The following is a 15829-nucleotide window of genomic DNA, read 5'->3' as shown; positions in this document are numbered from 1 at the left end:
GGGGAAGAATGCATCAACATGTCATACGCCAGACGCCTCCCTCACCGCGGTCTGGCACTCTTAACCCCAGCGGCGACACAGTCGACGCACCCAAGTAATTGCATCACGCGGAACCCGTTCACAACAATAAAAATCGGGACCGTATAAACTTGCTTTTATACTAGGATATTCCTATCGATATTTTACCATTAATGTTATGTTTCACTTACCTTGTTTCCATACTAGCAACATTCGGACACGGTTAGGGTATTTCATGTGGCACTCTGCTTGTGAAAGTGGGTTTTCTCTGGGCACTTCGGTTCCCACCCACAGCTAAATTACGCACATGGGACTTCTTTCCCGCCTCCCTGAAAGAACCCATAATCCATCCACGATTTTAATGACCTAAAACTCCATTCCAAATTACAGTATCTTAAACATAATCTCTGACAATTCAATCAACAAGCAAGATATCATAAGTAAATTTCAGGAACTCGCTCCTCCTCCAGATCCTTGGTGTCTTTCGCTTCCTCTCGGGTATCTCCCCAGCTCCAACAGAAACTGGATTTAAAGACTTTTCCACATCAATCATTGTACTTCACCCACGTCGACCAAATAAATTCACGAAGGGTTCAAGGACAGCGTTCTTGACTACTCCCGTTGGAAGGGAGTTCTCTCATTTCTTAAGCCTAACCCTGTCACGATTTTTGTTTGTTTGTATAAGTTATATCAAACTCTGTATTAACAACTTAGGACTTTTAACCTCCTTACGTTTTCTCGTGAGACTCAACATCTAACACATTTATATGAACCATGAATTCTGTCCTACTCCCTGAAGTCTAGAGAAATATCTGTTTTGAAATATTGTAGATAGTAAGCCTTTTCTTTTACTACTTGCTGCATGAAATATTCTCTAAAGCGGTGAGGCACAGAAACAACTGCAAAATTTGATACCTATAAATATATAATTACTTAAATTAACTTTTGTGTCAAGATCTAGTAAATCATAGGGTTTTACCAATATAATTATTACTTTTCTAAATGTTTTTTTAACTGGTAACTACAAGTATCTTAATCTATTTCAGCATAACAATTTTTTGGTTTGTGTCATAACACGTTTGTTCCAGCTGCTCTGATGAGTCCTGGTATTGGTAGAGGCGTAGTCAGGCACTTGAAGTATGATAGATATAAATGTCGTTTACATAGATATATATTCTTTACTTTCGATATGTTTTAACCTGTTAAATGTCAGTACTGTATAAATGATGAAATGTCATGGCTCTTTTAGTATAAACCAAATCATTAACATATTAAACTTTACATATATTTTATAGTTAAATAAAAACACAACAAATCAGTGTTATAGTTAACAACATCAACTCGCACTTGAGTATATCATACACAATGTAGAAGTTACTGTAATCAAAAGTAAGAATTTTATATAGGAAATTGAAAAATGTTGTTACAGAAAGTATATTGTGCAAATGTAAGGAATGAAGAATTACTAAAAAACCTGAAATTTATTAGAATTCAGTATTTCTCGAGTATGCATCAAAATACAAGAAGAATTCTGAGTTATTGAAACTAAATATTGATTATTTGAAGTTAGAAATTTATTTTATCTTTAAAGGAGACAGAAGTTGACAAATGTTCTGCATTAGCACAAACAGAGTTGGATTGTGAACACAAGACCCATTACACATTAACCTTTCAGGAAGATTCTCTCCTGTTATGTCAGAAGGAAATTCAACCAATCAGAAAGTAGAAAAATCACAAATACCAATACTAAGAGATTTGTTGTTGTACCAAAAAGAAGCTTTGAAGATGAGAAGAATTTTATATTTTATTAATAACGTGCATTGGGTCACTTCATTCAGGAACGTTTATCTGTAATTTTTATAAAAGTATGTGATATGCTTTCTTTATCTTATTGTTTTCAGTGAAACTATTTTGATTTAGTTTCTAAATTAATTTAAAATTATAAGAAATTGAAAGAATTTACCATTTGATGTTTAAATATAGTATGCTTACGAATCCTTCATTGCCAGTTACAACACATAACAATTTTCCATATATTTACGAACCATTATTTCCAGAATGTGGGACAATCCGTCCGTCATCTTTATTTGAAAAATGAAGTAGATCAGTATTAATTTGCTAGGATTATGTGCTGTTATTTAAAAAATGAAACAGTACTATCTTACAAGCTTTAAAATATGAAACAATTCTGTCTCACAAGTTTTAAAAGTGAAGTTCAGAAACATAAAAATACAAATGTAAGTTATCTTGAAGCTTAACACAGTACAAAATAATACAGAAATAAAATTTTACATTTTGTTGTGAAAAGTAAACACCTTTGCGAACATATAAACAGCCAATCAGGAGCTTGTCCTGAAAGGTGGGGACTAACTAATATGTTTCATTGTTAGTATTTCGTAAATACTATTTACGTTATTTATGTTATTTGTCTTTTTCAAATAATTAATGGATCTCCACCTCATCACCTTCAATAATATATCCTTCAAATCCCTCACGGAACTATTGGTAGACGCCCTTTAAAGATGAAATGAGTATTATGTCTGTTGAAGCAAGTACACACAGTCTGGAACTGGGAGGAATTATAACTGAAAAGAATTTTTTAACATTCCAGAATGAAATTTATGTTTCAACTCTCTGGCCAAGAGAATCAACTCTTCAAATACACTTGGAACAGTGAAATGTTTGAGTTGATGGGTTTATCATTTTACCCTTGAATCACTCTGCCAAACATTCGATTTATGGGTTCGATATCTAAATAACCAGTAGTATGTGTGTGTGTTTTGTTTCTGTGTGTTTTCTTATAGCAAAGCCACATTGGACTATCTGCTGAGTCCACCGAGAGTTATATCCAGTAGAGTAAATTGTTTTTACCTGACAAAGAAATACTAGATAATTTACATCCAGACATGTAAATGTCGACAAGACTATTATGATAATTATCTGAACATTGTTAAACTGTGTTGAATTTGTATGAGTATTATTAACTATAACGAACTTGTTTAAAAATATGAATCATTAAGTCAAATATTGTTGTATTTATAAGTATGTGTAAAGATATTAAAATTAACAAAATAGTAACGTTTCGTTCTTCAGAGATAGTGGTAAATATTAGCTAGTGTGTGGGGAAATCTGAAATTTGTACGAATTACAGTAAGGTTGGTGAGAGGGATCATACACTTAAATTACATTATCGTATTTTTAGATATATGGACAAACATTTATAGATGATGACGCATTTCTAACCACAACTGGTTCTGTATCTGGATGTGTTCACGTTGTTCTTAGGGAACTTATGGGCCTAATTCAGGACAAAATATCTTTCAAGGTAAGTAAAAAGAAATATTTTTATGTATATTTAAAAGTTAATATCAATATTTGTTTGAACAATAATTTTCCTTTACCATTTTGAGAAAAATAACAGCAACATAACACAGTGCAGAGTTTCAAAGGTTAAAAGTAATCTCAGTAATATTTTCCAAACTTATTTCAGTTGAAAGTAACTATCAAAAAGAAGAGCTATAAGCTAACGAAATAGTGAAGAGTTGATGACCTCTACACTTGTGTTTTTTTTCTACAAGCAGTTGTTACCTATTCTAGTGTAATCATATGGATTACTATGTGTAAATAATCTATCAAAGAATAAGTAAAAGTAGTATTTATCCATAGTAGTGTATTATGGTTTGAAGACGTGTTAGTCAAAAGCTGAGAATATTTTCCCCTTATGATTCAGTCATTATTTCATCAAGATTGAAAAATTAATTGAGAAAGTATTACATATTAATTTTGTATTGTGTAAAATGTACATGGCCTACTGCAGTTGATAATCAAAATATCTTTTACAGTATAAAAGCTTTATTAATTAACTATGAAGAAAGAATAAAGAAACCTTGATTATTGTTAAAATAATTTCATATACCTCAAGAAATGTTTTTTTGTTATAATTATTTTTAATTTTACATTATAATAGTAAATCCCAATTTCATCACTTTCGTAAACACTGACATAGTGATTGTTGTGCATCACCCTATAATGCATTTGATATGGAGGACTTCGAAACAACGTTACAACAGTATATTTCACCTTCTCTGGAATCCAAACATCCATCAACATTTCTTCTTCTGCATGGCCCAGAAGTGCTACCTTCATGGTCATTTTTCTCCTTAATTATGACTTTGGTCAATGGAATGTCAATTTTGAACATCATAACTGCCCGTTTAGGTGCAGTTGGTCTGATATAGTGCCAAAACTAATGCTATATTGTACCAGTATGACAGTGAAGAACGTCCTATTATAGAGCTTCAAGATAGTTGGTGTTGGCAGGTTCTAAAACATCCTCTCTTTAAGTGGGTAATCAAACTAAATGATAAACCCATAACAAGTAAATGACAACATTCACCATCTCATACAGTTTCCTTATCTCAATATCTGATTTTCATTCATTATCAGATGGGAGTCTTAGCCAACTGTGGCACCACTCTTTCTTATTGAATTAGTTTAAAATAAACGGCATTAAAAACAATGAATTTAACAAGAATTGGTGCTAATCAAACTATTTCCAAGAGGTGGCTCACAATAAACTTCATAAAAAGGTTTGTTCTTTGATTGAGGCCTTTTTTCTCACATCATTAACCGAAATCTCTCTTTAACGTGTGACCTGATGGTTAGAGCGCTTGCTTCACAATCTAATATACACGTTTCGAAACGTTGATTTCCTATATTTTCAACTCTGAGGTCGTTATAATGTAATATTTAATTTCTTCATTCGTTGCCTTTATGTAGTTTATCACTGCTAAATTGGAGAAAAGCCGGGAGAAATAGCTCTCGAATAGAATTTTGCAAATTTCAAAATAAACCAAATTTATAATAGAGAGAGTGAATTGGAACAGATGTGTTTATAAAGCTGTCTTGAAATTTGTTGCTTAATTTTTATCTTTAAGTTATTTAGGTAATTAACATATTTTACCATATTTAGAACTAGAAACAAACGTTTATAATTGTGTCGCTTTCATACGAAACAATGTCATTCGATTTTAACTTTTCTTAAGATAAAATGTTTTAATTTGTAATACAATACACAGTGATCAACTACAATCTCGGAATGTTTTCAAATTAAATCTAATTTTAGTCATTGTATATTGTCTATTTCTTTTCTAGTCTTGAAATACTTAAATTCAATTTGAACTTATGTCTTACGTAAAACTGTTTTATATATACTGAATTAATATGCAGCCAACAAGCGTGATTTTTTATGGGACAGAAAACATTATTGCTGTTTACGCTGGTAGCGACATCTCACGGTGGACAAGTGATGTTCATAATATGGATTTGTGCCCTATATGCTACGTTTCCTGTTGAGTTTGTGTGCATTCCTGCTGCTGTTGTTGAAGTGTTTGGCAAAAAACACACAACTATGATTTATGGAATGATCTACTTTATAGCAGTAAGTAACTTAAAATGATATGTGTATATTCACCTACAATCTACAAGATGTTTATGTATTCTTTAGTATCGTCGAAATTATCGTTGAAGCAGCGAGCACCAATATCGTCATTTCTCTGTGATTAAAATATGAAAGCAGAACATTAAATATTAAATATATGAAGTATTCATACACCATGTTCAATTTTCTGTTTGTTTTATCAATTAAAATTCTTTATCTCACCTACGTATCAAACCATGATAGTTAGTTTAGCCTTTTTCATAGACACATAACTGCTGAATGTCGATATAACTTGTTTGATATAATAATATACATTTATCTTCACTCAAACGTCTACCTTCTAAGCGACTGTACATTTCCTTCTATGTATTACTTCAGCCCAGTGATATTTTATATAATAATCATCTAACTGCTGAGTGACTATATAAATATATATATATTCTTCAATCTGATACTTCATCTTGTTGATATCATTAAATAACCATCTAACTGCTAAGTGACTATATATACATTCTTTAGCTGATGCTCCATTCTTCTCGAAAATATAATTTTTCTCTCAAACTTCTCCCCACTTAGCGACAGCATATTTTCTTATAGCTAGTACATGGGATTACTGATAAACATTTTTTTGATATACATCTAGATGCATAGTTATCATGTGTCTTCATGTAGGGTACTTCTGTTATCATCTGGCCTATAGTGTTTGAAAAAATTATTCCGTACTTCGGATGGTTTGGATTTATTTTGTTTGTTTGGGAGTATTTCATTTATTGGTAAGTTATGAGAGTTTGTACAGAATAAAATAAAATGTATGTTTTTCATCTTTACTGTATTGTAAAATATGTTCAATTATTTCACATCGCTACTTCTAGGCCCGGCATGGCCCTGGCGCGTAAGGCGATGCGACTCGTAATCCGAGGATCGCGGGTTCGCGCTTGCGTCGCCACATACATGCTCTCCCTCCCAGCCGGGGGCGTTATAATGTGATGGTCAATCCCACTATCTGTTGGTAGAGTAGCCCAAGAATTGGCGGTGGGTGGTGATGACTAGCTGCCTTTCCTCTAGTCTTACACTGCTAAATTAGGGATGGCTAGCACAGATAGCCCCCGAGCTGCTTTGTGCGAAATTTCAAAACAAACGCTACTTCTAGCCTAATAAGTGTACTTACACATTAATTTTTAAATAAATTACAACTTAACAGCAGTAAATGTAAAGTTAAAATAACTAAGCAAATTTATTTTTCGATCAATTACAACGTATCTCATATCTTAAAAGCCATCATTAAAACACTGTTAAATCACAGATTCTCTGAACTAAAGTTCCATAACAAACTAGATTCGGTATAGAACTCACATGATACACCTAAAATAAAGGCGTTTTACCGACTTTAAATTCTCTTACACGTGGTTTTGCGAAATTTTATGGGGAATAACATACATTCCTTATTCTTAAAACATATAAATTACGTGCGTTTAGATTCAGTGCTACTTGAACCTTTCTTTCAAAGAGAAATTTGACTTTGAAACCTTACTCATTGTACATTGTAAATTGTAAGTCTACGTTACGCATAACGTTCAACAATACTACAACTAACGTAAAATCATTGTACTTTTACAATAAGCACGATTGCTGTGCACAGATTCAAATATTTCACATTTGTACTTTACTCTAGGCCTATGTTGACGTAAACGGTAACAAACTTTAGTTTCTCGCTGACTAACAAACTATAATATTAACATATAATAGTATGTTCATTACAGTATGTATAGATTGTAGTCCCTACCGTTCAGTAAGAAAATTAAATGTTAGTAGTATGGTAATGACACTAGTTAAAAGCAAGAAGATTCGTAAGAATAATTTGTAAATGAAACATAATGGATCTATGTGTTTGTTTAATAATTACAAATAGTATTTATATAATTTCAAAATTGCACTGATTACTTTGGTAAGAAACTATTCATGACCCACTCGACCTAAAGCTTTAGACGTTATATATATCATTGTATACATAATAGCAGAAAGAAATATATTCTAGTAGACTATCACTCTTACACTTTTGATTTTGTTTGAAAACTAACAGACTAGTGTTCCTCTTCCGTTCTGCTCTGATATGCTTTCTAATATCTAATAGGATGATGTAGAAATATAATATTTTTGCCCATATAAATTGCATGTTTATAAATTCTTTAATTCAGACCTAAAACATGCGTGATCTCATTGCACAATTTATTTTTTGTTTTTAAATTCTTTACCTATTTTGTTATTTATACAGGATTTCTTGCGTCATTAGTATATTCTGAAAAAGTAGCACACACTACGATAAAAGTCAACTATTCATAATGAAAAGAAAAATAAACAAGTCTTGTATGGGAATGTTGCCTGGCGGAATGAACCAATCATCGTTCTTATTATTTCACGTTTTACATTCCTTACTTTTTATTGAGTATAGAAATAAAGAACATCAACTCTTGTGTCCTACTTTCCTTCACACAGTATATTTGAGAGTCGTCATAGAAACATTCATTTTACTGTTGATTTTGTTTGTTGCTGATATGGAAGTTAAGATGAGTTGTTACTTTAAAACTTTGTAAAATGTGTTATTACATTAGGTGGAAGAATTATTTAAAACAGTGTAATAAAACATTAATAATGTTATGTAGTTCTCTTTTGTTTAGTATAACTTTTTGTTTGTTTTTTGGCCTGTCGTATACAAGAGGTTTGAATGTACGGAGTATAAATAAGTGAGTTCAAGTTTTACGTTCCCATATCACAAAATGTTATCTCTGTATTACACGGTCGTCGATATTATATGATAGTGACAGGAAACTTTACTATTCTAATAGAATCTTTGAGAGAGTTAGCGGCAAGTGCTTTTACCTAGGTTATTTTCCTTCTAAATAGGACTTACACAATTCACAGTTGTACACAGATAGTTCTCGTATAAGTAACGCGTAGAGAAATTAAAAATATAAAGAAGGTTAGTTTTATCTGTTGTTTGTAATTCTACAGACATGACGCATGAACAGATATGCACACATTATTTCACTGTCGATAGAACACAATACTGAAGGATTGTATACTTATATTCAACTATTAATACCTGTTTCGGATAAAGAACTGGAATGTCCTTTTAGTTATGTGAGAAAGTCAGGTGTAAGTGGAGACTTTGTTGTACATCTGTAAAGAAGGGTTTGGAACTTCGAGTGTATTGCAAGACCAATCCTACAGTCTACTCAAATACTGCTTGTGGAGCAATCAACCTGTGCGGAGTCCTTACAACATATCTTCCGAGGCCTCTTTGCAGTAGAAGACCATGTTAACCTGATGTTGTGCTCTTTCCTACTCAACGAAGAACATGACGAGTCTAACTTACCCTTTCTGAGACAGAAGAGTAAAAAGATTTTTATAATTATGAAAACATTGCTGTAGGACGAGGAAACATTCGAGTTTCAAACACCAAAATTATACAATTATGTGTATCATTGACTCAGTCTAATGAACGAATTAATTTGGTAAGTCGATTCAAATAACAGATTCTGTAACGGAAAGGCAAACTGTTGGATTTATGGGGCATTTGTGTGATATCGTAGGTCAGGGCCCCCCCGCCAGTAGTACAGCGGTACGTCTTTACTGATTTACAACGCTAAAATCAGGGTTCGATTCCCCTTGGTGGGCTCAGCAGATAGCCCGATGTGGCTTTGCTATAAGAAAACACACAAACACACACTCGTAGGTTAGTGGCTCGGGGAAGTATCACCAATACCTATGGCCGGTCTTGACTGTTTCTCTTTAAAACAAATTATGAGAACTTTAAGTCTGTTTTAGTAAACCATAAATAACTTTGAGACAGAGTATATATGCATGTTAACACATTTCATTAGAGGTAGGTGTTACTTATTGTAGCATCTGATTATATAACCTATTAGTTTCCAGGACTTTTTATAAGGGTAAATTCTCACTGAGGTCTTTCACCTATAACACCTTAACACTCCTACGAAAAGTGGGGCCTAATAGGCCCCAGAGCAACTTGAAAGTTTATTAATATTAGGCTAATAATTTTGTATTTAAATTAAATTGCCATTTAAATCTATTAATGAATGGATTAACGAGATTCCCACTGTCCCTATCTACTATCTAGCGAAACCACAGCAAGGGGAACGGGCTTGGAGAAATCAGGACTAGAAACGTCTTTTCGTAGGAGTGTTAAACTTCATCACTAGAATAATCAATGAATCTTCTTGGTAGAAGAAGCAAGGTGTCAGTAATATCAAATCAATCTCTGTATATCTCTCCATTCCCAACCTTTTTTCAAGAATTCTACGACGTGGCAGAGCTTTTCTCCAGACTTCACCTTTCTGTGTAAACCGTGGAATGCCAATATTAATGTTTCGTGTTCCATTACAAAACTCAATCCAGACGTTTTTTGTCTTCCTCAGGGACGTTAACTTATCTATCTCCCCAAAGGAGGTTCAACACTTTGGAAGCAGCTACGTTATTACACCTACATGACGTACACGGAATCCGTTCCATAATCATAGGTCTATCCACCCACTTCAAGGAGGTGGTAACCTACTCTAACCAAGTTGCGGAATATATCTTGTCTCACCAATGTTTTCTTCTTGTTCGCCTGTACTGGTGGAGGACTTTTTCGGGGACGTTCAGTTTATCAAGCCTATCACTCCACGTGCATTTAAACCGACAATCCCCTCAATGCATACAACCTCAACTACCAAAAATGCCTTGTTATCTACCTCACAGCTGACAGACAACTTTACCCAGACTGTCGCTGACAACAGCCCAACCAACCATCAAGAAGTGCCATAAATTTACCCAGACTCCATCAAACCCTATGCCAAATTTAACCTCAACCTGAACCCAAACCACACGGATCTCGAATACTCGCACGTCGACCTCAACTGAAAACCCACCAACTACCTTCGAGCAGACTCAAACCGTTATAGAAAATAAGAACACAAAACTCGAGACAGCAGCAGAACAAGATAACGTCCATCACCGATACCCATGATCATCTCACGAGCCAACAGAGTCCCAGCCATCACTTACCCAGCTACTTAGTTGCTCCATTTCGCCCTGGAGAATATCCAAATACGATTTGATAGCCGACCACGACACCCGTTTCCTCGATGAAGAATCCATTCAAATTTACATTTGGACTTACCTGTTTATATTAAATTATAAACTTGTTTTTATACTAGGATATTACTATCGATATTTACAATTAATGTTATGTTTCACTAACCTTGTTTCCATACTAGCAACATTCGGACACGGTCAGGGTATTTCATGTGGCACTCTGATTGTGAAAGTGGGTTTTCTCTGGGCACTTCGGTTCCCACCCACAGCTAAATTACGGACATAGGACTTCTGTCCCGCCTCCCTGAAAAGGGCCCATAATCCATCCACGATTTTAATTACCGAAAACTCCATTCCAAATTACAGTATCTTAAACATAATCTCATGTTCATTCAATCAACGAAGCAAGATATCATAAGCAAATTTCAGGAACTTTCTGCTTCTCCAGATCCTTGGTTTCTTTCGCTTCCTTTGCGGGTATCTCCCCAGCTCCAACAGAAACTGGATTCAAAGACTTTCTCACATCAATCATCGTACTTCACCCACGTCGACGAAATAAATCCACGAACCGGGGTTGAAGAGAAACAGCAATTCTTGACTACTCCCGTTGGAAGGAGTTCTCTCATTTCTTAAGTCTAACCCCTGTCACGATTTTTGTTTGTTTGTATAAGTTATATCAAACTCTGTATTAACAACTTAGGACTTTTAACCTCACGTTTTTTCTCGTGAGACTCAACATCTAACACATTTATATGAACCATGAATTCTGTCTACTCCCTGAAGTCTAGAAATATCTGTTTTGAAATATTATAGATAGTAAGCCTTTCTCTTTTACTACTTGCTGCAGGAAATATTCTCTAAAGCGGTAGGTTGTCTATTGAAGCCAGTGCACAAAGTTTGGAACTGGGAAGAATTTTCTCACATTCAAGAATCAAATTTGTTTGAACTCTCCAGCCAAGAAGAATCAAGTGTTCAACTACACTTGGAACAGTAAAATGTTTGAGTTGATAGGTTTATCATTTTACCCTTGAATCATTCTGCCAAACATTCGGTTTATGGGCTCGATATCTAAGTAGTATGTGTGTGTGTTTGTTTCTGTGTGTTTTCTTATAGCAAAGCCACATTGGACTATCTGCTGAGTCCACCGAGGTTATATCCAGTAGAGTAAATTGTTTTTACCTGACAAAGAAAAACTAGATAATTTACTTCCAGACATGTAAATGTCGAAAAACTGTTATAATAATTATCATAACATTGTTAAACTATGCTGAATTTGTATGAGTATTTTATTAACTATAGTGAACTTTTGTTATTAAAAATATGAATCATTAAATCAAATATTGTTGTATTTATTATTATGTGTAAAGATATTAAAATCAACAAAATAGTAACGTTTCGTTCTTCAGAGATAGTGGTAAATATTAGCTAGTGTGTGGGGAAATCTGAAATTTGTACGAATTACAGTAAGGTTGGTGAGAGGGATCATACACTTAAATTACATTATCGTATTTTTAGATATATGGACAAACATTTATAGATGATGACGCATTTCTAACCACAACTGGTTCTGTATCTGGATGTGTTTACGTTGTTCTTAGGGTACTTATGGGCCTAATTCAGGACAAAATATCTTTCAAGGTAAGTAAAAAGAAATATTATTATGTATATTTAAAAGTTAATATCAATATTTGTTTGAAAAATAATTTTCCTTCGCCATTTTGAGAAAAATAACAGCAACATAACACAGGGCAGAGTTTTTAAAGGTTAAAAGTAATCTCAGTAATATTTTCCAAACTTATTTCAGTTGAAAGTAACTATCCAAAAGAAGAGCTATAAGCTAACGAAATAGTAAAGAGTTGATGACCTCTACACTTGTGTTTTTTCTACAAGCAATTGTTACCTATTCTAGTGTAATCATAATGATTACTATGTGTAAATAATCTATCAAAGAATAAGTAAAAGTATTTATCCATAGTTGTGTATTATGGTTGAAGACGTGTTAGTCTAAAAGCTGAGAATATTTCCCCTTATGATTCAGTCATTATTTCATCAAGATTGAAAATTAATTGAGAAAGTATTACATATTAATTTTGTGTGTAAAATGTACACGGCCTACTGCAGTTGATAATCAAAATATCTTTACAGTATAAAAGCTTTATCAATTAACTATGAAGAAAGCATAAAGAAACTCTGATTATTGTTAAAATAATTTCATATACCTCAAGAAATGTTTATTTTGTTATAATTATTTTTAATGTTACAATTATTTAATAAATCTCAATTTCATCACTTTCGTAAACACTGATATAGTGATTGTTGTGCATCACCCTACAATGCATTTGAGATGGAGGACCTTCGAAACAAAGTTACAACAGTATATTTTACTTTCTATGGAATCCAAACATCCATCAACATTTCTTCTGTATGGCCCATGAGTGGTGCCTTCATGGTCATTTGGTTCCTTAATTACGACTTTCGTCAATGGAATGTCAATTTTGAACATCATTACTGCCCGTTAAGGTACAGTTGGTCTGATATTGTGCCAAAAACTAATAATGATATATTGTACCAGTATGACAGTGAAGAACGTCCTATTATAGAGCTTCAAGATAGTTGGTGTTGGCAGGTTCTAAAACATCCTCTCTTTAAGTGGGTAATCAGACTAAATGATAAACCCATAACAAGTAAATGACAACATTCACCATCTCTACAGTTTCCTTATCTCATTATCTGATTTTTCATTCATTATCAGATGGGAGTCTTAGCCAACTGTGGCACCACTCTTTCTTATTGAATTAGTTTAAAATAAACGGCATTAAAAACAATGAATTTAACGAGAATTGGTGCTAATCAAACTATTTCCAGAGGTGGCTCACAATAAACTTCATAAAAAAAGGTTTGTTCTTTGATTGAGGCCTTTTTCTCGCTCATGATTAACCGGAAATATCTGTTAAACGTGTGACCTGATGGTTAGAGCGCTTGCTTCACAATCTAATATACACGAGTTCGAAACGTGATTTCCTCTATTTTTCAACTCTGGGGTCGTTATAATGTAATATTTAATTTCTTCATTCGTTGCCTTTTTGTAGTTTATCACTGCTAAATTGGAGAAAGCCGGGAGAAATAGCTCTCGAATAGAATTTTCGCAAATTTCAAAACAAGCTAAATTTATAAGAGAAGAGATAATTGGAACAGATGTGTTTATAAAGCTGTCTTGAAATTTGTTGCTTAATTTTTATCTTTAAGTTATTTAGGTAATTAACATATTTTACCATATTTAGAACTAGAGACAAACGTTTATAATTATGTCGCTTTCATACAAAACAATGTCATTCGATTTTAACTTTTGTTAAGATAAAAATGTTTTTAATTTGTAATACAATACACAGTGATCAACTACAATCTCGGAATGTTTTTAAATTAAATCTAATTTTAGTCATTGTATATTGTCTATTTCATTTCTAGTCTTGAAATAATTAAATTCAGTTTGAACTTATACCTTACGTAAAACTGTTTTATATATACTGAATTAATATGCAGCCAACAAGCGTGATTTTATGGGACTGAGAACATTATTGCTGTTTATGCTGGTAGCGACATCTTACGGTGGGCAAGTGATGGTCATAATATGGATTTGTGCCCTATATGCTGCGTTTGCTGTTGAGTTTGTATGCATTGCTGCCGCTGTTGTTGAAGTGTTTGGCAGAAAACACACAACTATGATTTATGGAATGATCTACTTTATAGCAGTAAGTAACTAAAATGATATGTGTATCTTCACCTGACTGACAATCTACAAGATGTTTATGTATTCTTTAGTATCGTCGAAATTATCGTTGAAACAACGAGCACCAATATCGTCATTTCTTTATGAATAAAAATAAAAGGAGAACATTAAATATTAAATACATGAAGTATTCATACACCATGTTTAATTTTCTGTTTGTTTTTTAAATTAAACATTCTTTATTTCACCTACGTAGTTACTCTCAAACCATGATAGTTACTTTAGCCTTTTTCATAGACACTTAACTGCTGAATGTCGATATAATTTTTGTTTTATATTTTAATCTATATATTGATCTTTACTCAAACATCTAACTTCTAAACGTCTGTATATTTCCTTCTATGTATTACTCCAGCCTAGTGATATTTTATTTAATAATCATCTAACTGCTGAGTGACTATATATATATATATATACATATTCTTTTATCTGATACTTCATCTTGCTGATATCATTAAATAACCAATGACTGCCAAGTGACCATATATATACATATTCTTCTGTCTGATACTTCAACTTGCTGATGTCATTAAATAACCATCTAACTGCTGAGTGACTATATATATATATATACATATTCTTCTATCTGATACTTCAACTTGCTGATGTCATTAAATAACCATCTAACTGCTGAGTGACTATATATACATTCTTTAGCTGATACTTCATTCTTCTCAAAAATGTAATTTTTGTCTCAACCTTCTCGCCACTTCGCGACAGTGTATTTTCTTGTAGCTAGTACATCAGATTACTGACAAACATTTTTTTGATGTGTCTTCATGTATGGTATTTCTATTATCTTCTGGCCTATTGTGTTTCAAAAAATTATTCAGTACTTCGGATGGTTCGGAACATTTTGTTTGTTTGTTTGGGAGTATTTTATTTATTGGTAAGTTATGAGAGTTTGTATCGAATAAAATAAATATGTATCCTGTTTCATCTTTACTGTATTTTAAAATATGTTCAATTATTAAACATCGCTACTTCTAGCCCAATAAATGTACTTACACATTAACTTTCAAATAAATTACAATTTAACAGTAGCAAATGTAAAGTTAAAATAACTAAGCAAATTTATTTTTCGATCAAATACAACGTATCTCATATCTTAAAAGCCATCATTAAAACACTGTTAAATCACAGATTCTCTGAACTAAAAGTTTCATAACTACTAGATTCGGTATTGAACTCACATAATACACCTAAAATAAAGGCGTTTTACCAACTTTAAATTCTCTTACGTGGTTTTGCGAAATTTTATGGGAAATAACATACATTCCTTATTCTTAAAATATATAAATTACGTGCGTTTAGTTTCAGTGCTACTTGAACCTTTCTTTAAAGAGAAAATTTGACTTAGAAACGTTACTCATTGTACATTGTAAATTGTAAGTCTACGTTACACATAACGTTCAACAATACTACAACTAACGTAAAATCATTGTACTTTTACAATAAGAACGATTGCTGAGCAGAAACCCAAACATTTC

The 15829-nt window shown here is 32.9% G+C and overlaps 1 protein-coding gene across 1 annotated transcript in view; it reads left to right on the top strand.

Moving 5' to 3' along the window:
• The window catches only part of LOC143227565 (uncharacterized), a 50630-nt gene that overhangs the window by 12323 nt on the left and 22478 nt on the right, over nucleotides 1–15829 (top strand). The gene's annotated exons all lie outside the window — the stretch shown is intronic.

Source organism: Tachypleus tridentatus, chromosome 9, assembly GCF_004210375.1.
Source record: "Tachypleus tridentatus isolate NWPU-2018 chromosome 9, ASM421037v1, whole genome shotgun sequence".
NCBI classification, from domain to species: domain Eukaryota; kingdom Metazoa; phylum Arthropoda; class Merostomata; order Xiphosura; family Limulidae; genus Tachypleus; species Tachypleus tridentatus.
This window is presented reverse-complemented; position numbering and strand designations above follow the sequence as displayed.